The following is a 24,547-nucleotide window of genomic DNA, read 5'->3' as shown; positions in this document are numbered from 1 at the left end:
AATTAAAAAAAAAAAAGAACAGAAAAAGGACACTGGTGGAAACATATTTGGTGTTTCTCAAGTTTCCATAGTGGAGAGTTATTTTCTTCCCCATTTTCCATCCCTTTCTCCCAGAAAGAAGTCACCATGGTCTGCCCACAAGTGTGCAGTGGTAGGAGCTATTTATTGTCCACCTTCAGAGAAATGCATCCACACAATGTGTTTTGAATCCCATGTGAGACACTTTTCTGTTTCCACTCCTGTATTTATTCAACCTTATATGAATTTTGTGCTTCAGATTATAATCCAATGGGAAGTCATTTGTCTCGTTGCTCATACCCTTCCATGTCAGCCGCGGAGAGTTCATTCACTTGATTTCCTTGGCCTTCATTGATTTTAGTATCATAAAAAGGACTAGGATCATCATCTTGCATATCTTCCCCTCTCTAGAGCTAGCCATTCTCTAAGGAGCTCACATTCCTTTTTTTTTAAAAAAAAAAAATATTTATTTATTTATTTGAGAGAAAGTGGCAGAGAGAGAAAGAGAATGGGTGCACCAGGGGCTCTAGCCACTGCAAAAGAACTCCAGACGCGTGCGCCCCCTTGTGCTACGTGGGTCCTGGGGAATCAAACTGGGGTCTTTTGGCTTTGGCAGACAAATGCCTTAACCACTAAGCCATCTCTCCAGCCCTAAATACACTATTAAAATATGTGTAGCTATAGACAAGCTAAGCATTTAGATATGACTTGAAGCCCACAGATCACTGCCCTAAATTAGACAGGCTCCTATGATCCATCAAGATCCATTTCACCATGTATTGTTGTTCCAAAGTTATTCCTTCTGTTCATAAATTTAAAAAGCAAATCAAGGGCTGGAGAGATGGCTTAGCGGTTAAGTGCTTGCCTGTGAAGCCTAAGGACCCCGGTTCAAGGCTGGATTCCCCAGGACCCACGTTAGCCAGATGCACAAGGGGGCGCACGCATCTGGAGTTCATTTTCAGTGGCTGGAGGCCCTGGCATGCCCATTCTTTCTCTCTCTCTCGCTCTCTGCTTCTTTCTCTCTGTCTATCGCACTCAAAGAAATAAATAAAAATAAACAAAAAAAATTTTTAAAGCAAATCAAAATATCTCCTAGTGGGTCTACTTTTGGGGAGGAGCTAGTCCAGTGGGGGAGGAAAGCAGGGATAGGGAAGGAGAATATGAACAAGGTACAATGATATGTATTGTTGAAAATGTCATAATGAAACCCACTATCTTGTATGCGAAATTAAAAGGTTTACTTGAAAAAAAAATAGAGCCTGCACCTCTTTAAAGGAGAAGCACATGAGGAACCAAAGCCTGACTGTGGACCAGCTGATGCTATTTGGTGTCATTGCTTCTAGGTCCTCCCCACAAATGCCACTTAGAAATCTACATGTGCACTGTGACTCCCATAGATACACACAGCACATAGACTAATTGCACTATTTTAATTTATGCTAAACTAAACATGAGTTCGCATTGACATACCAAGTTACAAGGGACCTCCTTTCATCTTCTCCCACTCTTCTGTAACTTCCCGTCCCAACAGGAACAAAATTACCTCCCACCATCAAGACCTTCCGTTACTTAGTAGTTCATTGCGCAGATGCATGTGCGGGTATCAGGTTAACGGAAATAACCTTATCAACAAAAACGACAGTGCTCGTATAAAGTTGCCTTTGTCTTTACCCAGAAAGTAGCCATTCATTTCCAAACTTACTTAGGTCAGCACTTCACTGTAGTTGACAAAATTTACTTTTAAAGCAGTCTTAAGTTCCTGACATCATGCAATAAATGAGCAAATACTGAAACGCCATCCTTGGCTAGGCTCCGTAGTTCACTTTACAGATGGGTCACTCTGGTTTTACAGTTCCGTGGATGTTGGCTAATGTACAGCACTGTGCGTCTACTGTGACGGGACGATTCAGAAAAGTTTCACCACCCTTTAAAAACCTCCTTGATATTTCCTCTCCCAAACTCTGCTGGCCATTGAACTGTTTAATGTCTCTGTGGTTTTGCCTTTTTCTAAAAAAGTGTGTGTGTGTGTGTGTGTGTGTGTGTATGTGTGTATTTTACAAAAAGAGAGAGAGAGAATGGGTGCAACAGGGCCTACACCCACTGCAAACAAACTCCAGACACATGTGCCACATTTTACATCTGGCTTTATATGAGTACTGGAGACGCGAATCCAGGCCATCAGGCTTTGCAAGCAAGTGCCTTTAATTGCTGAGCCATCTCCCCAGCCCCTAGGATATATATTTTAGAAAACTGAAATCCTATGTCTGGTATCTTCTTCAAATTGGTTTCTTTCTCTTAGACATATGCGTTTAAGACTCACCGGTCTCTCTTTGTGACCTGATAGCTGGTCTGTTTCAGTTGTGTCCGTTGCTGTTTATTTGAGGTCGTCTCAAGCTGCTCTTGAACCCCTGGAACTGCTGCTTCAAGATCCTGAGCACTGATGTCACAAGCATGCATGAGCGTGCCAAGCGGAGAGCTTAGTTCTTATCAGTAGATAATATTCCATTGTATGGATGGGCTACAATTGACTGATTTCATAATTATAGGCCATTTTAATGTCTCCCAAGATGGGGTGATTATGAGCAAATTTTCTGTAAGTATTCCTGCAATACATTTTTCAATTGGTGAAGTAAATAGCTAGTAAGATGTTTAGTTTTGTCAAAAACTTGTAAGGGTTTTTATAAAATCTGGTAAGATTTCAACTTTGTAAAAATTTATAAAACTATCATTAAAAATGTGTCATCTTTCATTTACAGAAGCAATGAATGAGAGTTCTTGCCCCATATGCACATCCTATCATAACAGGGTGTTATGGTTTCAGGAAATTCTCTGAACCCCAAACCCTAGGTCCATGTCCATGAATTGAATAAAGCAAGACTAAGAAGGATAATTATTAAATTGATATATTTATATTGGGAAGAATGGTTAGGAAAGTACAGAACCAAGGAAAGACACCCACATGACTTGAGAGCCCATGTGGTGGGTCTGGAAAAACTGTGGAGAGAAAACAAAGTTCAAAGAGCCCTTGCCATGTGGGGAGCTGGATGGGGTAAAGAGCCCATGTGGAGAGTAAGGGCTAGGTGTGTGTGGGCAGGGGGGTGGGTGGGAATCTCCTCTCAGTTTGGCCCAAGCTGACGATGGTTTGGGCTAGGTGCTCTTTCCAGAAGAAGCTAGCCATGACACCAGGTTCTTGGGCCTGAACTTTGACCAACCACAATGTTAGGGTTAGATTTAAATCCTAGGAGAGACCGCCCTACCAGGAGGGACCTGGTTGGTTGTGGAACAAACGGATCTAGGTAAGAGATAAGAATCCAGACCATCCTTCGATCACTAGCAAGTACAGTCTGCAAGATATGTTCAGGGGGTCTGACACCCTAAATATCTTTAGAACTACTGGATGCCCTCTCATGATGGCCATTTTTTTTTTTTTTCATTTTGGCAAGTGTTTTATGTATGTAGTGATATCTCATAGCTTATTTGTTTTTTAACCTCAATTCCCGAATGACAAAATACACTTGATATCTTCAATTATCTCCACCCGTACACACGTCTTCGGTGAAGTGACTGTTTAAACTTTTGCTCATCTTGTTATGGAAGTACCATCTTCTTGTTTAGTGTGAAGACTTTTATATGTTCTGGATCTAAATGTCATGGATATTTCTCATCTATGTGGTTTTACACATTGCTTATCTTTCCGTTTTCTTGTGCGCAGGTGTGGGGGGGGGGAGTGCACATTGCCACACGTGTGTGTGTAGGCCAGGCATTATTTCTGTCTTCCCACCGTCTTTACCAGTCTCTCAGAGCGTTGTGCCGCTCTGTAGGCCAGTCTCGACGGCCTGGGAATGGCTGGACTTTTCTCACTCTGCCTCCTGTCTCCGCAGGCACCCTGAGGTGGTGGACATTTGCAGCACCCTGTGTCCAGCTTTACCTGGGTGCTGTGGAAGTTCAAAGTTGTGGCAACAGGCTTACAAGCAAGCACTTTTAACCACTTCACCTCCCTAGATCTATCTTTTCACTTTCTTAATAGTGTGTCTTGGTGTATTTGTTTCAAGAGTGATGAATTTAATCAGTCATTAGACTTCTATTTTCACACTGGCTTAAGTATAAATTTTCACATCTTTCTATTATTATTAATTTTTTTTAGAGAATCGATTCAGATAAATTTAGTCTTTCAGTAACACCCTTAACTCAATTTATCTCAAAATTGCAGGGTCAGGGAAGACTCACCATATTTAGAGGACACAATTTCTTGTGGTTCCTGACTCTAAGGAACAAGGGTTCCCTGCCCCATGCTGCTTATTTGAGAGTCTATCAAAAGAGAAAGCTCTCTTTTTCTTTTTCTGAGAATCACCCTCAACTACAATTCCTTCAAAGAAAACAAGAAACCAGTGAAGTGGAAAGAAAAGAGATTCCACGCCATTTTCAATGACTACATTAATTTTATGTAGCAGTAAACATCAATTTATTCAGCAGTAGATTTCAATTATGTTTCTAATTTGCAAATGCTGCCCTCCAGTAGATCTCAAATTAGAGGGCTAAGCACAGAGGAAAGGCAAGACAATGACATTGCAATTAGAAATTCTTCTAAAAATATTCAATTAACTATTTGGAAAGGTACTAAACAGCTCAGTGTTATTACTGACAAAGTGCACAGGGGAAATTTCATTTAGATTACATTTATAACTTTTTTTCTTTGACTGGTCAAACTCTACTTTCAGTTTGGTGTATGCCTTGTCATGTCACAGCTGAACTTCCCTGAGACGGCAGAGATTGGGACTAGTATGAAGATTGTCAGGGAAAATAATTGTTTGGGCTCCTTAAAAGATATTAAAGGAACTTGTTTGATTTTTCTTATAATGATATCTTGCATGCACAAAAGAGACAAAACCCACTGGAAATAAGACAGCCATTCAAAATACAACTTTACCTAATCTTTTTAAGTTTCTTCCCCACCATATTTTGTAACTTTCCTGATCTCAAAGAAGCATGGCACGGAGAGACCAGTATTTACAGTGGTGGTTGAAGTTAGACAAAGTTAGCTCCCCTTCCTCTGAATGTAGAATATCTTTCTTTGATATGTACTCAACACAAACTTTTATAGCTCATAGAGATGTCGGTCATGAATCAAGTCTTCCACTTCCTTTCTTTGTTAAAAATAGCAAACCTTGGGCTTGAGGGATGGCTTAGCTGTCAAGAAGGTTGCCTGCAAAGCCAAAAGACCCAGGTTCGATTCCCCAGACCTGTGTAAGCCAGATAGCACAAGGTGGTGTATGAGCCTGGAGTTCGTTTGCAGTGGCTGGAGGCCCTGGAGCACCCATTCTCTCCCTCTCTCTCTCCCTTTTTCCATGTCAAATAAATAAACAAATAAAAATAAAATATTAAAAAATACCCAACGTCATACACATAGAAAGGCCAGCTGCCCCCTCGTCCTCACTGTGCATGCACCCATCCTTCAGGTGAACCTTGCTCCCCAGGTGTCCCAAGCCCCCTCTGCTGTTCTCCAAGCTAGCTCTGCAGTTAAGGCATAGCACGTTCATGCAGTTTCTTATAATATTTCATTTACTTTTCTGAAAGAGACAAAAGGAGAGATGGGGACACATATATAGAAATAACGGGCACACCAGAGCCTCCAGCCACAGCAAATGAACTCCAGACGCATACACCACCATGTGCCATCTGGCTTACATGGGTTCTGGGAATCGAACCTGTGTCCTTTAGCTTTTCAAGCAAGCATCTTAACTGCTCAGCCATCTGTCCAGCCCATCATACAGTTTTAAGTGTCAGTTTGCATGTTCGCATCCTAGAAGTCAGGAATTGAGTTCTTATACCTCAGACTATCTCGTATCTACATGATAAGTTCTCTAGAAATGTTTAGGAACAGATGAAAAACAGGGAAGGGGGAAGAGAGAGAAGAAAGGGAGCTAGAGAGAGGGTGACTATATGTAACTTGAAGTCAAAGATGAAGAGAATTTTTCCCCCCTTCCAAGTATGCACTTAGAGAACAAAGCAAATGTTGTTTAGTAATCACATCAGAGAGGATTTTTAGAAATCTGCTCATTAGTGTAAAGGAAGCTCTTGTTTAGCTTTCTCTATTAGGCATGAAAGTCTCCCCGTGGTCTGTCTTATAACCGCTTCCTGTACGTCTGGTGAAATCTACACAAAACACGGAAACACACAGATTGTCTGAGCCTCATACCCTTCTTCAGCTCCTCTGGCAACCCAAAGCCCTCCAGCCTTCTTTACACCCAGCACATGCTCTCAGAGGCATCATTTCTATATGACCGCCACCAAACCCCACAGGCTGCGCTCCAGCCAGGCGAGTGTGCTCGCCAGATCTCTGACTTCAATGGAGTCTTAGTGAACCAAACTCAAACCCTAGGTAAAGATTTAAAAAGGTGTACGTGAGGTGAGACAGGATGTTGGAAACTTCTCATTGGATCCTGAAAACTTTCCCCAAGTCAGCACTAAAATTCTTTTGTTTCAGGGGATGAATCGTCAGGCAGGTTCTGCAAAACTGGCCTTGAATCTCATAAAGTTCTGCTAAGGGTTTCGGGAATGGTCTTCAGGACAAAGTGGAAGGACCCTTACAGCTGCTTTGACATGTGTCATATGTCATTTGGTTCCATACTGTGAAGTTCTGGGACCTGAGGTGATCCTACCATGAGAGAGAGAGCTCGAGAGGGGGGAGGGGGGGAAGCAGAGGCCCAGTGTCCTGTACTCCCTGTCTTAGACCCTTTTACACTTTCCCTTCACCCTATAATCTGCTTCCCAATCTTCCTTTCAGTGCATGAAAGGACTGTGTTGTGAGAAAGTCCCCCTAAGCAACACAGCCATTGCTAAGGCTTTCTGGAATGTACTTTATTCATTCAGTATTTGTTGAATATTCACCACATGTTCGGTGCTATGGAAAGTGAGATCTCAGATGTCATTCCTGCCCTCACAGTGCTTATAAGTGGTCTTACAGTTCAGTAAGGATTTGTTTTTCCTTTATTACTTCATTACCCTCCCAATAAAAGCAGTTTCAATTTCCAGTGTGCTATGTTTTATATGTGGCCATGAAAAGAAGTTTTCTAGCCGGGCGTGGTGGCGCACGCCTTTAATCCCAGCACTCGGGAGGCAGAGGTAGGAGGATCGCCGTGAGTTCGAGGCCACCCTGAGGCTACATAGTGAATTCCAGGTCAGCCTGGGCTAGAAAGCCTACCTTGAAAAATAAAAGAATAAAAAAAGTTTTCTCTTTCCTCTTTTACTAAAGGTGTCATATGGGTTAAATGACATTTGCTTTTAAACACCAGAACTGTTGTGTCAACATTGTTATAGTTTTATGGGAATAAATATCAGCATATTCTCATAATGACAACCAGCTCATTTTCATTTTGTCTTTCTACATCCCCTAACAAAAGAAAGGATGCATCTTCCAGTACAGTCTTCTATCTCTTTTCCACATATATATTTGTCTTTATCTCCCTCTCCCTCTCTCTCTCTCTCTCTCTCTCTCTCTCTCTCTCTCTCTCTCTCTCTCTCTATATATATATATATATATATATATATATATATATATATATATATATATTTGGGTTTTTGAGGTAGGGTCTCACTGTAGCCCAGGCTGACCTGGAATTCACTATGTAGTCTCAGGGTGGCCTCAAACTCACAGCAATCCTCCTACCTCTGCCTCCCCAGTGGTGGAATTAAAGGCATGTGCCACCATACCTGGCTTGTTTTGTTTTTATTTTGTTTTCTCTGGAACATTCCTGAGGGCTGCCAGCCTATCTATCCCTCTCCTATGAGCAGACAAACAGAAACGCATGGAAAGGGCAAGTATAAATGCCCTGGCTGGAACTACAAGCCATTTAGCACGAGCATGGAGGCTGGAAACCTCAGAGTCTAGAAATGCATTTGCCTCCTGCCTCCTCTCCAGAGATAGCAAGTGATGGGGAGATTGTGGGGCTCCCGAGGACATGAAAAGCCACGGATGACTCCATCCTTACATGTGCAGGATATGGCTTCTCTGACCTGATTTTTTTTTTTTTTCTAGAGCACTTCACTGAATGTTTGAGATGTGGAAGAAGAACAGCACTAGGGTTCCTTTCTCCAAGTACTGGTGGATTCCCACCAGGCTCAAGTACAGAACACTCATTTGGTCTTTCCCACTACGGTGTCTCTAAACCAAAGATTACATAGTGAGGATTGTGATTCATGCGTGGGTATCTGTCCAGTAAATAGAAAGAAGTCCCTAAACAAAGCTCTGGTCTGTGAGCCAGTTGTATTTAAAATAAAACTTTAAAAATTTAGTTCACCAGGATCTTTATTGAATTGGCTAGCTCCATGTAAAATAAATGTTTCCTTTGTCATTTTTCTCAGTGAACTTGTCAAAACCAAATAGAGGGATTTTCAGTGAGTTTTATTCTGTGTGTAAATAGAGTGCTATTTATTCACCGAAGAAAATTGCTTCATGAAAACCAAATTATTATTGTGCCAACCCATTTTTTTTTTTTTTTTGCAAAGCTCTCCTAAGGTCTATAAAATGTTTTACAGTGCATTTTGTTTCTGGAAGGGTGATGGGAATTCTTCTCGGCAGATGATGTGGAAGTAACAGACTCTGATCTATATGCCCACAAGGAAACATATAGCACAGTTCGGCCCTTGCTGGCCACCTCTAACTCAAATCAATATCACAACTATAACCAAACATAATCAAATCATCCAGAGTGTTAAGACCCAGAGGACCCTTTCCAATGCTCTCAGGCTGACTGGGGAGCTGCTACAGCTTAATTCCTCTGATTCAAACGGAAATCACTCCAAAAGGAGAGGGATAGGGTGTTAAGAAGCAGATGACCTTTGAATCCATTTACACCTCTGGGCAGAAACAGCAGTGAGGCTGTGAGGAGGTGGGCAGGCCAGTGTTTAATAGGGGCCTTGTGTTGCCTGAACCTGCTTGGGAGACGCCCCAGGAAGGCTTTCACGATGCTGCCCTCCTGCCTTCCAGCCACTCTCTGCCTCCAAACAAACACAGAAAGTATTATTATTTTGCTTTGTCTTGTTGCATTTCTCAGACATAAAACCATCCTCACATCTTGCTGGTTTATTATCGCCCAGTACCAAAACTGGTATCCGGGACCTGTGGAAAGCATGTGTACCAGTTAACCATCAAGTCACTTTGATTAAATTCAATAAATAAGGCAGCAGACATAGTTTATGGTTTATTAAACATAACATGATTGATTATATACTGAAATATTCAAAGGCCTCTGAATAACTCAACTAGTTACAAAGTTCAGTAGTTTCAGACAGGGCAAATTTATCCTCTAAGTACAATACAAAAATAAAAGCTGTCTCATGTAGTCTTACTTATTCACTCAAAGGCTTAAAGGGGAATTCAGAGACATTCTTCATTCATGTGAGTCTAATCTGCTCTAACTGAAAATGCCTGCATCTTTGCTTCAGGGCTCTCCCACGTGATATTCAGAATGCCTGTTAACCTATCCCTATGTTTACATAAAAACAATCAAGGCATTCTCCTTCTTTAGTTGAAGTTTGTCCTCATGTGAATGTCTCCGATCTCTGAGAATGAAGAGGACTTAAGCTTGTGAGAACCAACATTAATATTATTTGTGTCTATTTCTGTGATGTTGGCTCTTTTACGTAAAGCTTTGCCTCCCACCTAGGAAAGACTAGGATCCCTCATGACCAGACAACTCTGTCCTTGATAGCATCCCTTCATCTCACTGCAGAATTCAGCAAGACCCACCATCCTTCAAACCCAGCCTTCCCCATACCACTCCATGGCATCCTCTCTACTGCTGCTGGCTTCCTCTGTACATCCCTAATGACCTCAGATATTCAATCTTCTGTCATTTCTCTACTTTCCTTAGGTGGCATCACCACCTCTACTGACTTCCTCGACCATTCTGACAGTCATGCTTGGGGTGATTCTTCGGGCTTTACCTTCTATCAAAAGTACCACACATATCTCCTACTGCCTGCTGGAAGGGCCAATAGTCTAGCAACTGTCTCACACCTAACTTCTCCTACATCTTCTACCATAATTAGCGAGTGGGTTATACTGTTTTTGCTCCTTAAACCTCCCTCTGTTTACTGTTCCTCCTTTCCACTGCCACAGGCTCAGCCTTCACAGCCTCTCATTTAACCCAGGTCACCAGTTATCTTTCCATCCAGGCACCTCACATTAATGCCTTAGAGAGCCTTTAAAATCCTCTTTACAAAATGGGCTCAGAGTCCGTATTTTCCTGAACGCGCCCGCACACACACACACACACACACACACACACACACACACACTCCTTTGATAGCTCATGTTTTCCAATGACAAAGATCCAGCTGCCATACTTGGAGCACAGTAGCCCCATTGACACTGTAGCAGGTGGCACTGCATACAAACATCTACCACATATCCTACCAGAAAGTAGCAAAATAAAAACGGGCCCTTATTCCTCTATATGTCCATAAATTTCCTCTTCAGTCCCAAGTTTTACCATCTATAAATGAAAATGTTGACTTAGATGATCAGGGTTTTTTTTTAAAAAATAATATTTTGTTTTTATTTGAGAGAGAGAGAGAGGGAAACGGGCAGGTAGAGAGAGAGAGGGAGAGAATAGGCACACCAGGGCCTCCAACTGCTGCAAAGGAACTCCACACACATGTGCCACCTAGTACATCTGGCTTATGTGGGGACTGGGGAATTGAACCTGTGTCCTTAGGCTTCACAGACAAATGCTTTAACCACTAAGCCATCTCTTTCTGAAGGTAGTAAATGTAAGATGATGAGGGCCAGGAAAATGGTTTAGTGAGTAAAATGTTTTCTACGCAAGCATGAGGACCTAAATTTCGATCTATATCATGCACCCAAAGCTGCACATAGCAGACCTGTCTATAATCACAATAATGGGAAGGCAGAGATGGGAGGATTATTCCAATTGGCTGGCCAGCTTGTCTAGCCAAATTGGTGAGCTCCAGGCTCAGTGAGAGACCCTGTATAAAAAATAGATAAGTAAGGTGGAAAGAAAATGTGGAGGTTGTTCAGTGTCAACCTCTGGTTTCCACATGCATGTGCACATGGCCAGCTTCTGTTCTACCATCCTTTCTCTGCCCTCATGACACTTCCCCTCAAGACTGCTAGCCAAGGTAAACTCCTGCTCCCATCAGCTGTTTTTGGTCAGGTGTTTTGTCTCGGCAGCAAGAAAATAAAAGGCAACAACTTCAACAAGCACATGTGTGCACGCACACAAACACCCCTGCCCCATACATGCAGACATACATGCACACACATGACACAGATTAAAACTAGTAAACATTAGCAAATTTTATATATATTGCATATAACACAATATTGTTAACGACAGTTACCATATGGCAAATATATAACCTTTAACCAAAAATCTTTACCCCTTTTAATCAGAAATCTCTTCCCTTTGGCAAAGATATCACTTTTTTTTTGGTTAAGAGAGCAGATCTCATGTATTCTTAGGTATTGACAACTTGATGGTGATAATCATTTCACAATGCATATTTATATCAAAACTGTGCACCTTAGATTCACACAATTTTTACTTAATCAGGCCACACTAAACCTATGGAAAAAGAGAAAAAAGTCCACATAAAGTATATACCTTTGGAATGGAGGAATGGCTTGGGGCTAGGGTACTTGCCTGCAAAACCAAAGGACCCAGATTTGATTCCCCAGTATCCACATAAAGCCACATGCACTAGATGGTACATGCATCTGCAGTTTGTTTGCAATGACTAGATACCCTAGTGTGCCCATTATGTCTCTATCTGCCTCTTTCTCTCTCTCGGATAAATGAAAAAATAAATAAAATATTTTTAAATTACATACTTCTATGAGTAAAATATATTAATATTGATTCATTGTAATAAATTTATACCTTGTTAACAAAATTTAATATTAAAGTATTAATATGTCAATAGTGGCATAGTTTAATGGGGCATATATGTCTTTGTCTGTTGCTCTCATAACATTTTCATAGATCTAAAATTATTCTGAAATAAAACACACATCAAAAAAACCTCATTCAGGGTCTGGGGAGATGACTCAGCAGTGAAGGGCACTTGCATGAAACCCTGCTGGCCCAAGTTTAATTCCCTAGACCCCACATTAAAACTGACACAAAGCGGCAGATGCGTCTGTGATGTTAACATGACGATAGCAACACAAAGTGGACCCAGCAGAATCCGGAAGCTCACAGGCCAGCCAGCCCAATACATACAAGTTAGAAAAAAAATAAAATAAAATGAAATAAACAGGCATTTTGTTATAACTGACTTGGTTTGCAAGCCCACTGGTAGAAATAGGGAGACGAGATTCCATGTGTCCCCGGTGGAAGCCTTCCAACCCATAACAGGTCTATGCTACAACAGTACCTGAATAGTGGCAAAATTGCCATGCTTATCATGGCTTCCAGAGGAAGTGACACAGTTAGACAGGAATCTTGTTTGCAGCTAATATGACCCGCCCTGGAAGAAGGGAACCCACCACCATGTGCCTAACATCCATAGTGAATAACGAGAGTGGAACTGGAAACTACTTTCCTTAGCTCCACTGGGACACTCTTTGAATAAAATTAATGAATTCGCTCTTCTTTGTCTTTCATCAACACCAGAGGGTTCGCCATCAATTCCCATCCCAGACACTGAGGCAAGATCATGAGCAAGATTGAAAACTGAGCAATGCTAGAAAGCTACCTCCTCCAGCGGCGCTGCTGCATCAGTGTGGGGAGTGGGCGAGGAGAAGATCGTGGGAGAGCAACCTGACAAGATGACCAGGAGGCTATCTACCAGTCCAACCTAATTGTCTGACGGTGACTGAACTTAAGACTCACTGAAGTTTGTCATCGGATTCTAAGGTCCTTCAATTTGATGCACAGAGCTTAAAGGAAAAAACAGGAAAGTGCCTGAAGGCAAATGGGTTGAAAACATGGTCATTCAGTGCAGGACCAAAGGCAGTGGGGACCAATCAAACTGAGATGCCAACTGGGTGCTGCTGAGGCCAGAGACAAGGCTGCCCAGGGAGGGGACCCACAGGGGCCAGAGAAGGAGAGAAAGTGCCATGCAAGCCAGCTGGCAACAGCCCCGGCTTCCTGTCCTCGTGGTAACTAGAACCCGAAAACAGGCCAGAAGAAAGCGAGCGGTGTAGAAAAACCAAGCATCCACCCAGTTGCCCCTGTGGGCCTGCCCAGTCACACCGAACACGAACTTACCCAGCCCTGGACGCCCTTCGTTGCCAGAGAGACACTGTTCGTGCGTTCTCGGAGCTGCTCAGGCTCGATGGATTGCGGTGAATCTGCGGACTCCCCGCAGACAGTTGGCGAAGGCTGGAGACGTCAGGACTGCAGGCGTGCCACAAAGGCAGAAAGCTGGGTGGCATAGGTCCCTGCCCACCTCCAGCTACAGCTCGCCCAGAGCATGCACTCGGAAGAAACCTGCATGAGACAAACGTGGACTACTGTGAGAACTAGGGAAATGAAGAAAAACGATATCTGTTCACATAGTAAGTGTCCTGAGTGCAGAAAGAACAGCATTGTTTACAGAACAATCTTACAAAAAAGGGAAGGGTGAAATGGAAGGTTTTCATCATATAAAGGGAACTGCAGAAAATTGGGAGAAGATACACAGCCACACTCTAATTTTGATCAAACAGAGCCTCGTTGTTTAGAACACTTGTTTAAAAATTGCCCCCAAGAAAAACGAAATTTCCCAGCCATCTATCTAGCAGATCCTGTGCTGCGTTTAAGCACTCAATAAAGCCGGACAATCTCTAGGCTCGTTCGGTTTTGGTTTTTGGGTTTTTTTTTAATCAACCCCGTTAAACACCATGATTTTTTAGGGTCCCCCAGTGATTGGCACAGGAGGAATATTCCCTTGGATGAAGGGGAAACATCCACCTCTGAGTGTCTAATTAAGTTTTCCAGTGCACCGGGCAGATAGGGACAGTCACCATGCTGTGGGAGTGAAATTAAAGTCAGAGCATTTTCCAGCAAGTGAGAAGTATATCCTGGCTAAGCTAGAGAATAGATTCCTTCCCTCAAGGTCTGAAATTTTTAGCAGATGATCTCCATTTTATTCCCTAAAAACATACTCCCTGACATATTAGGCTGTAGGGCTGAAGTGTAATGAGAGCCAAGGGGAACTGCTGGTGGGGTAAGACCAGGGTTGGGTGAAACACTGGTTCTCAATTGGTCTCGCTTGCGGGGAGCAGTGATGGCCTCTCTGTCCATTCCTGCTCCTTATGCTCTCAGTGCTGACAGGCAGATAACAACCGCCTCTGCTGGAAAACAGACCAGCTATAGACTGTCCTGAACTCCCATATGCCACTTGACCTCTCAAGGATTTTGTCTTTAGTTTTTTTCACCTCTAAGAATATCTTTTAGCAGATAATTGCGAAGAGCAAAGGTATAAAGAGGTGATTTGCTCTAGAGGCGACACTGGAATCCTGAGGAACATAGCCTACTGCTGTCCCCTCTAATTCCCTAACGCAAAGTGGCCAACCATGGCCACGTTTCTCAAAAGGAACACTTACAGGAAAGAGAAAGGGAGGGATAACTTAATGTGGAGGTTAAATAATTCCAGGCACAAGTACTTATACCAGAAGCACATCTGTGTTACAGATCCCCAGTGTGGTAGGTAAGAAGACACAACAGGGGACTTTGAAAGGAGGTCAGAGCCCTTGATTTTCAGGAAGAGATTTTCAGGAAGAGAGATAGATAGCCAAGCAACTGCGGCTTGGGTTGGAGAGGTTTTTCCTCCAAGAGCTCTGGAAAAGAAAAAGGGAAATTAGCCACCAACCTAGATATTCCCAAAATATGGTTTTGCAACTCTCGGGCCACTGTGAATGATGTGTAGTGACTTTTCTTCTTGTGGTCTTAAAGTCAGAAAGTTCTCTATGGGGGAACTGGAGCTATTTCTGGTTCTGAGGAATATATGCCAACTCCCCAACTAGATACCCTGAAAGAACAGAATGAACATTTGCTCATTTACAGCTTAGCACTCTATACTGTTCAGTCTCCTGGAAATGCAAGACTCAGATGCAGTCAGCAGCACACCCAAGCCTTGGGTTCATAGCAGACTAGGGTTGGGAGAGCTCCAAAAGCCTAACAACCCAATAGTCTGATATTCGTGGTGACATAAATAAACACGGTTCCTACAATGAAAAGTTTACAGGAATGAATAATAACTTCTAAAAGCATGGAGCAGCATTATGGATGATGTTAATATTCACAAATTTATATTACAAACTAAGTCCTTCTTAAACCTGCTTATATTCCTGCTTCCTCAACAGTGCACCCTAGAGAGATCAATAAGCAAATCCCCTCTTCCAAAATTAAATTTATTTTCCATTTCTTTAAATGAGGTGAATAATATAGATTATTGATTTTCAAATTTGTTGATGATTCCAGGTAGAATGAGATGCAAAGAGGACTTAAATTTTCACCTAGTTGACTCTTAAACAGCTCATTTCTACAAATACTTCTTGTGGGAAGTATTCATCAAAATTGAATGGAAACAATACTGATTCATTGGCGTATAAATCAGGTGCATACACTATTTGCACTTTTAGGTAATCACTAGTCTCTTTGAGACAAAAATTCCAAAACAAGTTCCCTCCATGTTTCCAGATTCACATAACTGTCTGGTTGGCCCAACAAACACTGGAAACTTTAGCAGGATCATGGGTCTTGGTGCTGCATTCAGTGCACAAAAAAAAATTTCCCTCCAAGCCACAGCAGACGTTAAGAAAATCAGAATGAAAAGGATAGGAAGGGTAACAGGATGCGTCTTGGGATATATTTATCCCAAGCATTGTTTTTGTAGCTGTTGATATGTAACAAGCAGCATACCAGTACTTTGAGCTGGAATTCAGGTAGAAAGGAACAGGGTGTGAAGATGAGCATCAGTGTGTGACAACCCTCTGCTGTTCTACCTCTTATTTATATGATATTTTTCAGCTTATAAATGAAAACGTGAATATTTTAGTCCCAGCAACATGTAAAGCTATTTAAGGCCATCCAACATCTACTTAATGCTGGTGAGACAAATTTCTTCACAGATTGTGGAGAAAATGTAGTGGCCTCCCCTGCACAGTAAAGGCAGGAAGAGAGAAGTACCTGGGAGAGAGAATCAGGCATGGGAGCCTCTCCTCAACATGAGAACACACTGGTTTCCCTTGGACACATTAGTGTCCTTTGGAGATCATTCACATCTAAGCCTACCGTGCTCAGTCAGCCTCCAGGCTTAAAACTATCAACCCTTCCCAGTTCTCCCCTCCTCTTCAGGCACTGTAAAAGATTCTCAGTATTACATGGTGTGGTTTGATGTACCTATTTCCACAAATTACTATTAATTAGTTTCACAGTTCATCAGTATTGACTAACTTATATATAAATACACATAAATATTTTTCAAATCAGTGTATGTGTATGTGACAGAGAAAGAGAGAGAGAGAGAGAAAGAGAGAGAGAGAGGAGCTGATGTGGGCCTATATAGAACATATATTGGTTGAAGATGGAGTTTCAGGGGAATAGTAGGTCCTTTTGACATTTCCTGTCCACCCCAGTAGGTAATGGCTTACATTCAACACCACCTCTTCATATCACCCTATTGAAACCCTGGAACAAGAATGTCCCCTAATATAAATGTAATCTTCTTTTAAAAATATTTTTTATGTATTTATTTGAGAGAGAGGGGAAATGAGTGTGCTAAGGCCTCCTGCAACTGCAAAAGAACTCCAGATGCATGTGCCATGTTGTTTGGCTAGCTTTATATGGGTACTGGGGAATTGAACCCTGGCCTATCAGGCTTTACAAGTGTCCTTAACCACTGAGTAGTCTCCCCAGTCCTATAATCTTCTTTTAACTATTTGCAAGCTATCCTAGCTACTTTGTTGGGAGATTTCTGAGGCACATGTTCATGGTTAGTTATCTGAGCAACTGTGTTTATGGACTGGTCTTACCAACTGAAAGCCTAAAGTGTCCACATCACAAGTCTGTGGCCTGGATCACTTATACTAACGTTCTTTTGAGTTGCAAAATTTCCTCCTGTAAAATTCTTAAAATAATATCTGTCTTATGGGTTATATATGTGTGTTATCTGCTGATAGGTGCAAGGACATCAGACAGAGAAAACTGACTTCAATTCAAGGACCACTGTAATGACCATCTATAATGCCTCGTGGTGACTAGGGAGTGGTGTCAGCCATAACAGCTGAGTCATGAAGTAAGGGTCGATTGGAGAGGTAGGTATGTAAGTGGCACCTATGAATGCCATCCCTAACACAGGGACTTTCTTCTTCTGAACCTTCAGCTGTCATCTGTGGTGTCCTCTTCTTCCCCCAGTGGCCTTGAGTTATTGAACCTCATTGCCTCTTCCCCTTTTGTGGTGAGGTCAGAGCTATAATTTTACTATTGAAAAATAAACAAATAAAAAATACCAAGCAACAAGTGCAAACAATACCACATCATTACCCTTTTTATTCTTCAAAAACAAGTAACCTGTGATAGAACTATATCATAGACATCCAGTAAAACTTTCCATTAAACAGAAACAAAAAAAAAAAAAAGTAACCTGGGCTGGAGAGATGGCTTAGCAGTTAAAGCACTTGCCTGTGAAGCCTATGGATACAGGTTCGATTTCCCAGGACCCACAGAAGCCAGATGCACATGGTAGGACATACATCTGGAGTTCGTCTGTAGTAGCTGTAGGCCCTGATGTGCCCATTCTCTCTCCCTCCCTCTCTCTCTCTCTCTCTCTCTCTCTCTCTCTCTCTCTCTCTTTTTCTGTCTATCTATCTATCTCTCTGTCTCTTCTCTGTTATAAATAAATAAATCATGAAATATTTTTAAAGTAATCTATTATGTGGTTTTTGATACTCATGGGCAGAGAACAACATTTGACAGTTTCTCTATTTCAAAATCAGCGTGACAACAGAACGAGAAGAACAAGCCAAGTGCAGGAGGGTAAAGGTGCTAGAAAACTAAAGAAGGAAGTTTCAAATTAAGGGAAACTGGAGTGGAAACTGTGAGGAAATGCAGATCAAAGTGATAGGGCTGCGGGTGGAAAAAGAGACGAAAGATGAGGCAGATAAAAGCAGAAAAACCAAAGGCAGGGTGGAGAGCACTTAGAAAGAAGGAAGGAACAGGAAATGTGTTTTCACTTATGACTCCGGAAGGATATTTTTAAAAGTACGTGATGTCACTTCCCTGTCAGTATAGCAAAAAGGCTTCATCAAGCATAGCTGTGCCTCTTTATCCCATCAGGATCGAATTATCACACCCTACAGACTGAATTTTTATCTGTATGTGTACGTGAGGTTCATATAAGTCTCACAGAGAAATCCAAAAACTACGGACATGTGATAGACCATCCATCCTTTGGTATATGGGAAACACATATCTGAACCTTCTTAAGAATGGGTTTAAATGAATGTAGTATAACTGTTATTATGGGATCATAACCTCATTAAAACAAATGCTGAAAAAGAATAAAAACTTGAAGAAAAAAATCACTATTATTCAGTGACTTAGTCACAGTTATATATTTGTTTATGACCTTTTTACATATGCTTAATTTTATTGTAGCCCATTGTTCTTAGAAATTATATACATATATATATAAACCAAAACTATATATATATATATATATATATATATATATATATCTCAAAATTACATATATACATATCATATATGTATATACACATATATGTGTGTGTGTGTGTATATATATATATATATATATATATATATATATATATATATATATATATATGCATATAATTTTGAGTCCTGGTTCTTTCAATGATTATGATTACATCTTTTAAATACTGCTGAATACAGTCCACAATGGATGCATAGCATCCCAGTTAATGAATGGATATACATTACACTTCTTAGCTATTAACCTTCTGTGAACATTTTCACAGTTTCATAATCACATGTTTGACCAAAGTTTACAGGCCCATTATACAATTCATAGCATGTATTGTGCTGGAATGGGAAGAACTCATTTGAAGCCATAATTGAGCGTGAGACACGCCATAGGAGTGTGTGTGTGTTTTTCTGCCTCCATCACCTCTTAGGAGACAGGCTGGGGCTGAGAGGGTGACACACACTCACCGCCCTATGCACAGAGCTCAGTATATACAGAAAGCCTATAATACCTTCCACCGAAAAGACTGACCTGGGCAATTCGATCTCACAGATACACTCACTTGTTAAACTATCTAGCCATGGCTCATTTTGACTTTGTCTCTCCTTCTAAATTCGCTTTCTCTTGTCTTGTCAAAGGGGAGAAGACCAATGTAACACAGAGGAACGGAAGGAGAAAAGAACAGTAAGATGTCACCTGGGACTAGATAAGACCCGGAAGCTGCCATAGAGAGATAAGACGCCAAGGAGACGTGGTGGCAGATGGATTGTTACAGATCAAAGTTGTAAAGTAGGACTTTCAGACCTAGACATGGAAAGTGAACAGAAACCTAGCTTTAAAGCCAGCACACTGAATGTTGTGGGACACTCCATAGTTAACTAGCGGAAAATCTATTCCTTGACTGGGGAAAACTAAGACGAGGCAAGAATTATGGCCAGAGGGGAGTAGATAGATAGCTTCCTCTGCTCCGTCCTCTGCAGAGTCATGCCTCTGGCAGCAGGACATTTTTCCACACGTCTGAAAGGCTCTAAGACACAGGACAGCCACACCGAGTCCCATCCCTCCCCTCCACACACAATGGAAGCCTGACTGCTCACCGAAGCCACCCACCCTGCCCTGCCCCTCAATCAGTTTAGACATGGAGAAACCTCCAGGTCAAAGTGCATGGATCAGAGAAAGGGGAGTAGATTGCCAAGCACTGACAGTCTCCAGCCTCTACTTTGTTGCTGCTGTTTTAACAGACTTGAGTGTGAATACCAGAAGGAATGTATCAAGCGGTAGAGTGACACTCGTATAATGCGAACATATCCCATCAACACTTAATCAGTATGAACTCCCCATGGCCAAGCACCATCTTTGGCACTAGAATTGTAACCATAAATAAATATAGACGCTTCCATACCCACGTGATCTATAGTGTTGATTGGAAAAGCTAGCTAAAACCTATTAAAATAAATCAGCCAGGCATGTTGGTGCATGCCTTTAATCAGAGCCCTTTGGCAGACAGAGGTAGGAGGACCACCATTATTTTGAGGCCACCCTAAGACTACGTTCCAGGCCAGCCTGGACTAGAGCAAGACACTGCCTCAAAAACTGTAAATAAATAAAACAAACAAACTAAATAACCAGCTAGTATCGGGCAGTGATAGACATAGAAGGACAATAAAATAGGATAGCATGACCAGGAAATCTACCTGAAACAGAGAAGGATTCAAGAGGTGACATCAAAACTGAACCATAGGGCTGGAGAGATGGCTTAGCGGTTAAGCGCTTGCTTGTGAAGCCTAAGGACCCCGGTTCAAGGCTCAATTTCCCTGGACCCGCATTAGCCAGATGCACAAGGGGGCGCACACATCTGGAGTTCGTCTGCAGTGGCTGGAAGCCCCGGCGCGCCCATTCTCTCTCTCTGCCTTTTTCTCTGTCTGTCTCTCTCAAATAAATAAATAAAAATAAACCAAATTTTTTTTAAAAAAAACTGAACCATAATGATACTAACCCTAGCCACAGCAATGGAAGTGGGTGTGTCTATGGAAAACAACTTCCAACGAGGAAGGATCTGTAGATCATACAAACTCAGTGAAAGGAGACAAGCTCCTGGGGGAGGTGGGGGATTCTTTGCTGAGACCAACAATGAAAACAGCTGGTTCTATAACCTCAGCTTTGGGTAGAGCTGGGTGTGGAAGCTCACATCTGTAGTCCTGGGCATTGAAGAGGCTGAGACAGGATCACTTGAGCCTTGGAGTTCCAACCCAGCCTGGCAACATAGCAAAAACCCATCTCGAAAGAGACAGGAGAGCAGGGAAGACAGAAAGAGGAAGGAAGAAAAAAAAAAAAAAAGGCAGTTAGCAAGCTAGCTCTGGGTAGAAAGAAGGAAGTAGAAATATTTCCCCAAGAATTGTAAGTGGGAACTCGTATGGGCTACAGCTACAATACGCACTCCTCATATTAGGGAGAAATGGAACAAAGCTTGAAAATTAGTTAAAAATTAACTGTACATGGTGGTACACCCCTGTCCTCCCAGCACGCAGGAAGATTTAAATTTTGGTTCATCCAGGCCTTCATAGTAAGTTCCAGATCTGCTTGAGCTACATAACAATAAACCTAGGTTAAGAAAAAAAAAATTGCAACTAATATTTATTTTCATAAGCAAATAAAACTCCTCTTTGGGAGAAAACACACGAGAATTGTCTTTCAGGGGCTGGGGAGATGGCTCAGGAGGTCCGAGCGCTTGCAGAGAAGAACCTTGGGTCTGTGTGTCTCACCCAGGGGCTTGTCCTCCAGCAGCCTTGTAGACAGTGGGGCGTAGTCAGGCCATTCGTCACGCCAGCGCAGTGGGGAGCGCAGGACAGAGAAGCACAGAGGCTTGCTAATTAGCCAGTCTGATGGGAACTGGCATCTCCAAGTTCAGCGAGAGATTCCTCTCAAGGAAACACATGGTGAGGAATAGAAGTGAGCACCATTGTGCTTCTCTGGCCTCTAAATGCATGCTCATTGACCTGCACACGTGCGTGCACGCGCGCACACAAATACACACTCACACTCATACAGAGAGAGAGAGAGAGAGAGAGAACAATATGCCAATAAGTAATACTCCATTGACTATGTGGACATACTCAAAGACTCGGAAAGACTGAAAATACTAGGACCACCAAATGTGAAATCTAAAAACAATTGTGCTTAAGTAGGGAAGGAAATTCGAGTTGCTGCCTAAAGCATAACAAAATGATAAAACATTGGAAATAACGAGAAGTGCTTGGAAAAGAATCAAATAGAGAGTATAGAAAAATAAAGTAATCTTCTACAATGAAATTATGAGCCAGGCGTGGTGGCGCACGCCTTTTATCCCAGCACTCGGGAGGCAGAGGTAGGAGAATCACCATAAATTCGAGGCCACCCTGAGATTACATAGTAAATTCCAGGTCAGCCTGAGCTAGAGTGAAACTCTACCGCAAAAAACCAAAAAAATGAATAAATAAAATAAAATGGGATTACAAGGTGTACAAAGCAGACTAGATGCAATGGAGAAGGCGCCTGCAAAAGGACTAGTCCTAAAGCACCTGTCAAGGCTGGAGATCAGCACAGGTATGCACGAGAAGCTCGCCACCACAGACGACTGCCAACAGAGACGAGCAGGCCCGCAGCTTAGCTTATCGACGTCCGCACTGCACGGAGCCGACACGCTCCCCGCGGTCCCCATTCATAGAAGACCGCGGACGTCTGGAGAGAAGGGACCACTGTGGGCTCAGTCACTAGATGTCCAGCATTATAAGGGCACACTACACATTTACTACCTGAATGAATGAATAATGGTCTACTTAACGGTAGCTGGCAGAAAGCATGTAATATTGTTTGGATATATTAGTCTAACTCTGGGACTATGCACTCTAAAACAGCGGAAGGAAGGAACTGAAAAGTCCAGAGCATGGGTGTTGCACTCTGGTTCTCGTGGCTGGCAGAAATCACCCGACCAAGAGCAGCTTGTAGGAAAATAAAAACGGTTTATTTTGGCTTACAGACTCAAGGGGAAGCTCCATGATGGCAGGGGGAAATGATGCCATGGGCAGAGGGTGGACATCACCTCCTGGCCAACATAAGGTGGACAACAGCAACAGGAGAGTGTGCCAAACACTGGCCAGGGGAAAATGGCTTTAACACCCATAAGCCCACCCCCAACAATACACCGCCTCCAGGAGGCTTTAATTCCCAAATCTCCATCAACTGGGAACCTAGCATTCAGAACACCTAAGTTTATGGGAGACACATTTCCACCACAATGGAGAAATGTTTGTATCCAATACCAAAACTGAGGTGCTGACACTGAAAAAGAAAAGACTCAGGCTTCTGCAGATCAGTGAATTGTTAACAGCAGCTCCTTTTCCTCATCTTTTTATTTGGATATAACACTGATTAAATCCAAGCAATCTAGCACCTCTACAACACATGACTCCACCCCCATACTCCCTACACATTTAAGACACTGAATTTAAAACTTTTAAAAGCCAGCGGATGAGGATCTGACACAGGCTTCTAAATACTTTATCACACCCAGCAGATTAGCCCGAGCTCATCTTTAGCTCAGTATTTCTACTGAGCAGGACAGCAAGGGGAGAAAAAAAGTAAATAATTTTCACTGTCAAATCTCTTTCAGTCTGTGCCACATTGTGCCTGGCATATCTACCCTCCTCTGTCCACATTGATATTTTCTTGTCCTAAGTTAGAAGTGATTCCCTCAGTAAAAATCAGTGGAGAACACAATCATTTCATCTTCAAGACAAACTATAAACTCACATATGTGATTAGCTTCGTTCTGGGAATTTCATCTACAAGGGCCATCATCTACAAGTTGGGAAAGGAGAGGAAATAAAAGTTCCATATATAGCTCACTGAAGCCTTGGGGCTACTGCTTTTAAGCAAGCTTATTTCTGTTAACAGTAGAATAGATTTCCTAAAATGGATGAAATCCTAGGAAAACAGCATAATAGCTGGGTTCTGCCAGTCAGCTGTAATCATTTTACTCTGAACGTCTAATTGAATTTTAAAAAATAAAAGCTATTGCTTATGAGTGACAAATTTATAACTAAATTACTAAAAGTTTGGTATTGCTATAAATTATCATTCTCAGCTATAAGAGTTCATACAAAATGCTTTCCATAAGGTTGCTCTTTTAGGGGAAGAAAAATACTGTGTTCTTCATAGAATATTATGGAAAAAAAAGTATGTCTTCCAATGAATCCAAAGCATAAATGAAGCTTCTTCAAAGACTACTGAAATTTCAACCAATTCATGAAGAACATTTACTAAATTTTAATATTTCACTTTACAATCCACTTGCCTAACAGTCTGAAATTTGATTGCAAGTGAAGAGAAGGCTCAATCCATCCATATTTTGTTCAGAAACTTTTTTTTTTTTTTGAGGCAAGCCCAATGGACTGGCCTTTTTTTTCTTTTCTTTTTCTTTCTTTCTTTTCTTTTGAGAGAGAGGAAATGGGCAGGCCAGAGCCTTCAGCCACTGCGAAAGAACTCCAGATGCGTGCGCCCCCTTGTGAGCATGCGCCACCTTGTGCACTTGTATCATTTGGTGGGTCTGGCTTATGTGGGACCTGGAGATTTGAACATGAGACCTTAGGCTTTGCAGGCAAGTGCCTTAACTGCTAAGCCTTCTCTCTAGCCCCCAGAAACATTTTTAATCATGATTTTAGTTGCAAGTTCGGCATAGACTAGTGCTGAATAAAATTAGCATCCACAGACCTCTTCAACAACGTATCTCAGAAAATGCCTATGAGTTTCTAGATGAAACCTCCCCTCTCTAAAGAGATGGATCAGCCTTGTGGGGCGGCCTCTCAACCAGCTT

The sequence above is a fragment of the Jaculus jaculus genome, chromosome 18 (genome assembly GCF_020740685.1).
Source record: "Jaculus jaculus isolate mJacJac1 chromosome 18, mJacJac1.mat.Y.cur, whole genome shotgun sequence".
NCBI lineage: Eukaryota > Metazoa > Chordata > Mammalia > Rodentia > Dipodidae > Jaculus > Jaculus jaculus.
Note: the sequence above shows the minus strand (reverse complement) of the source record.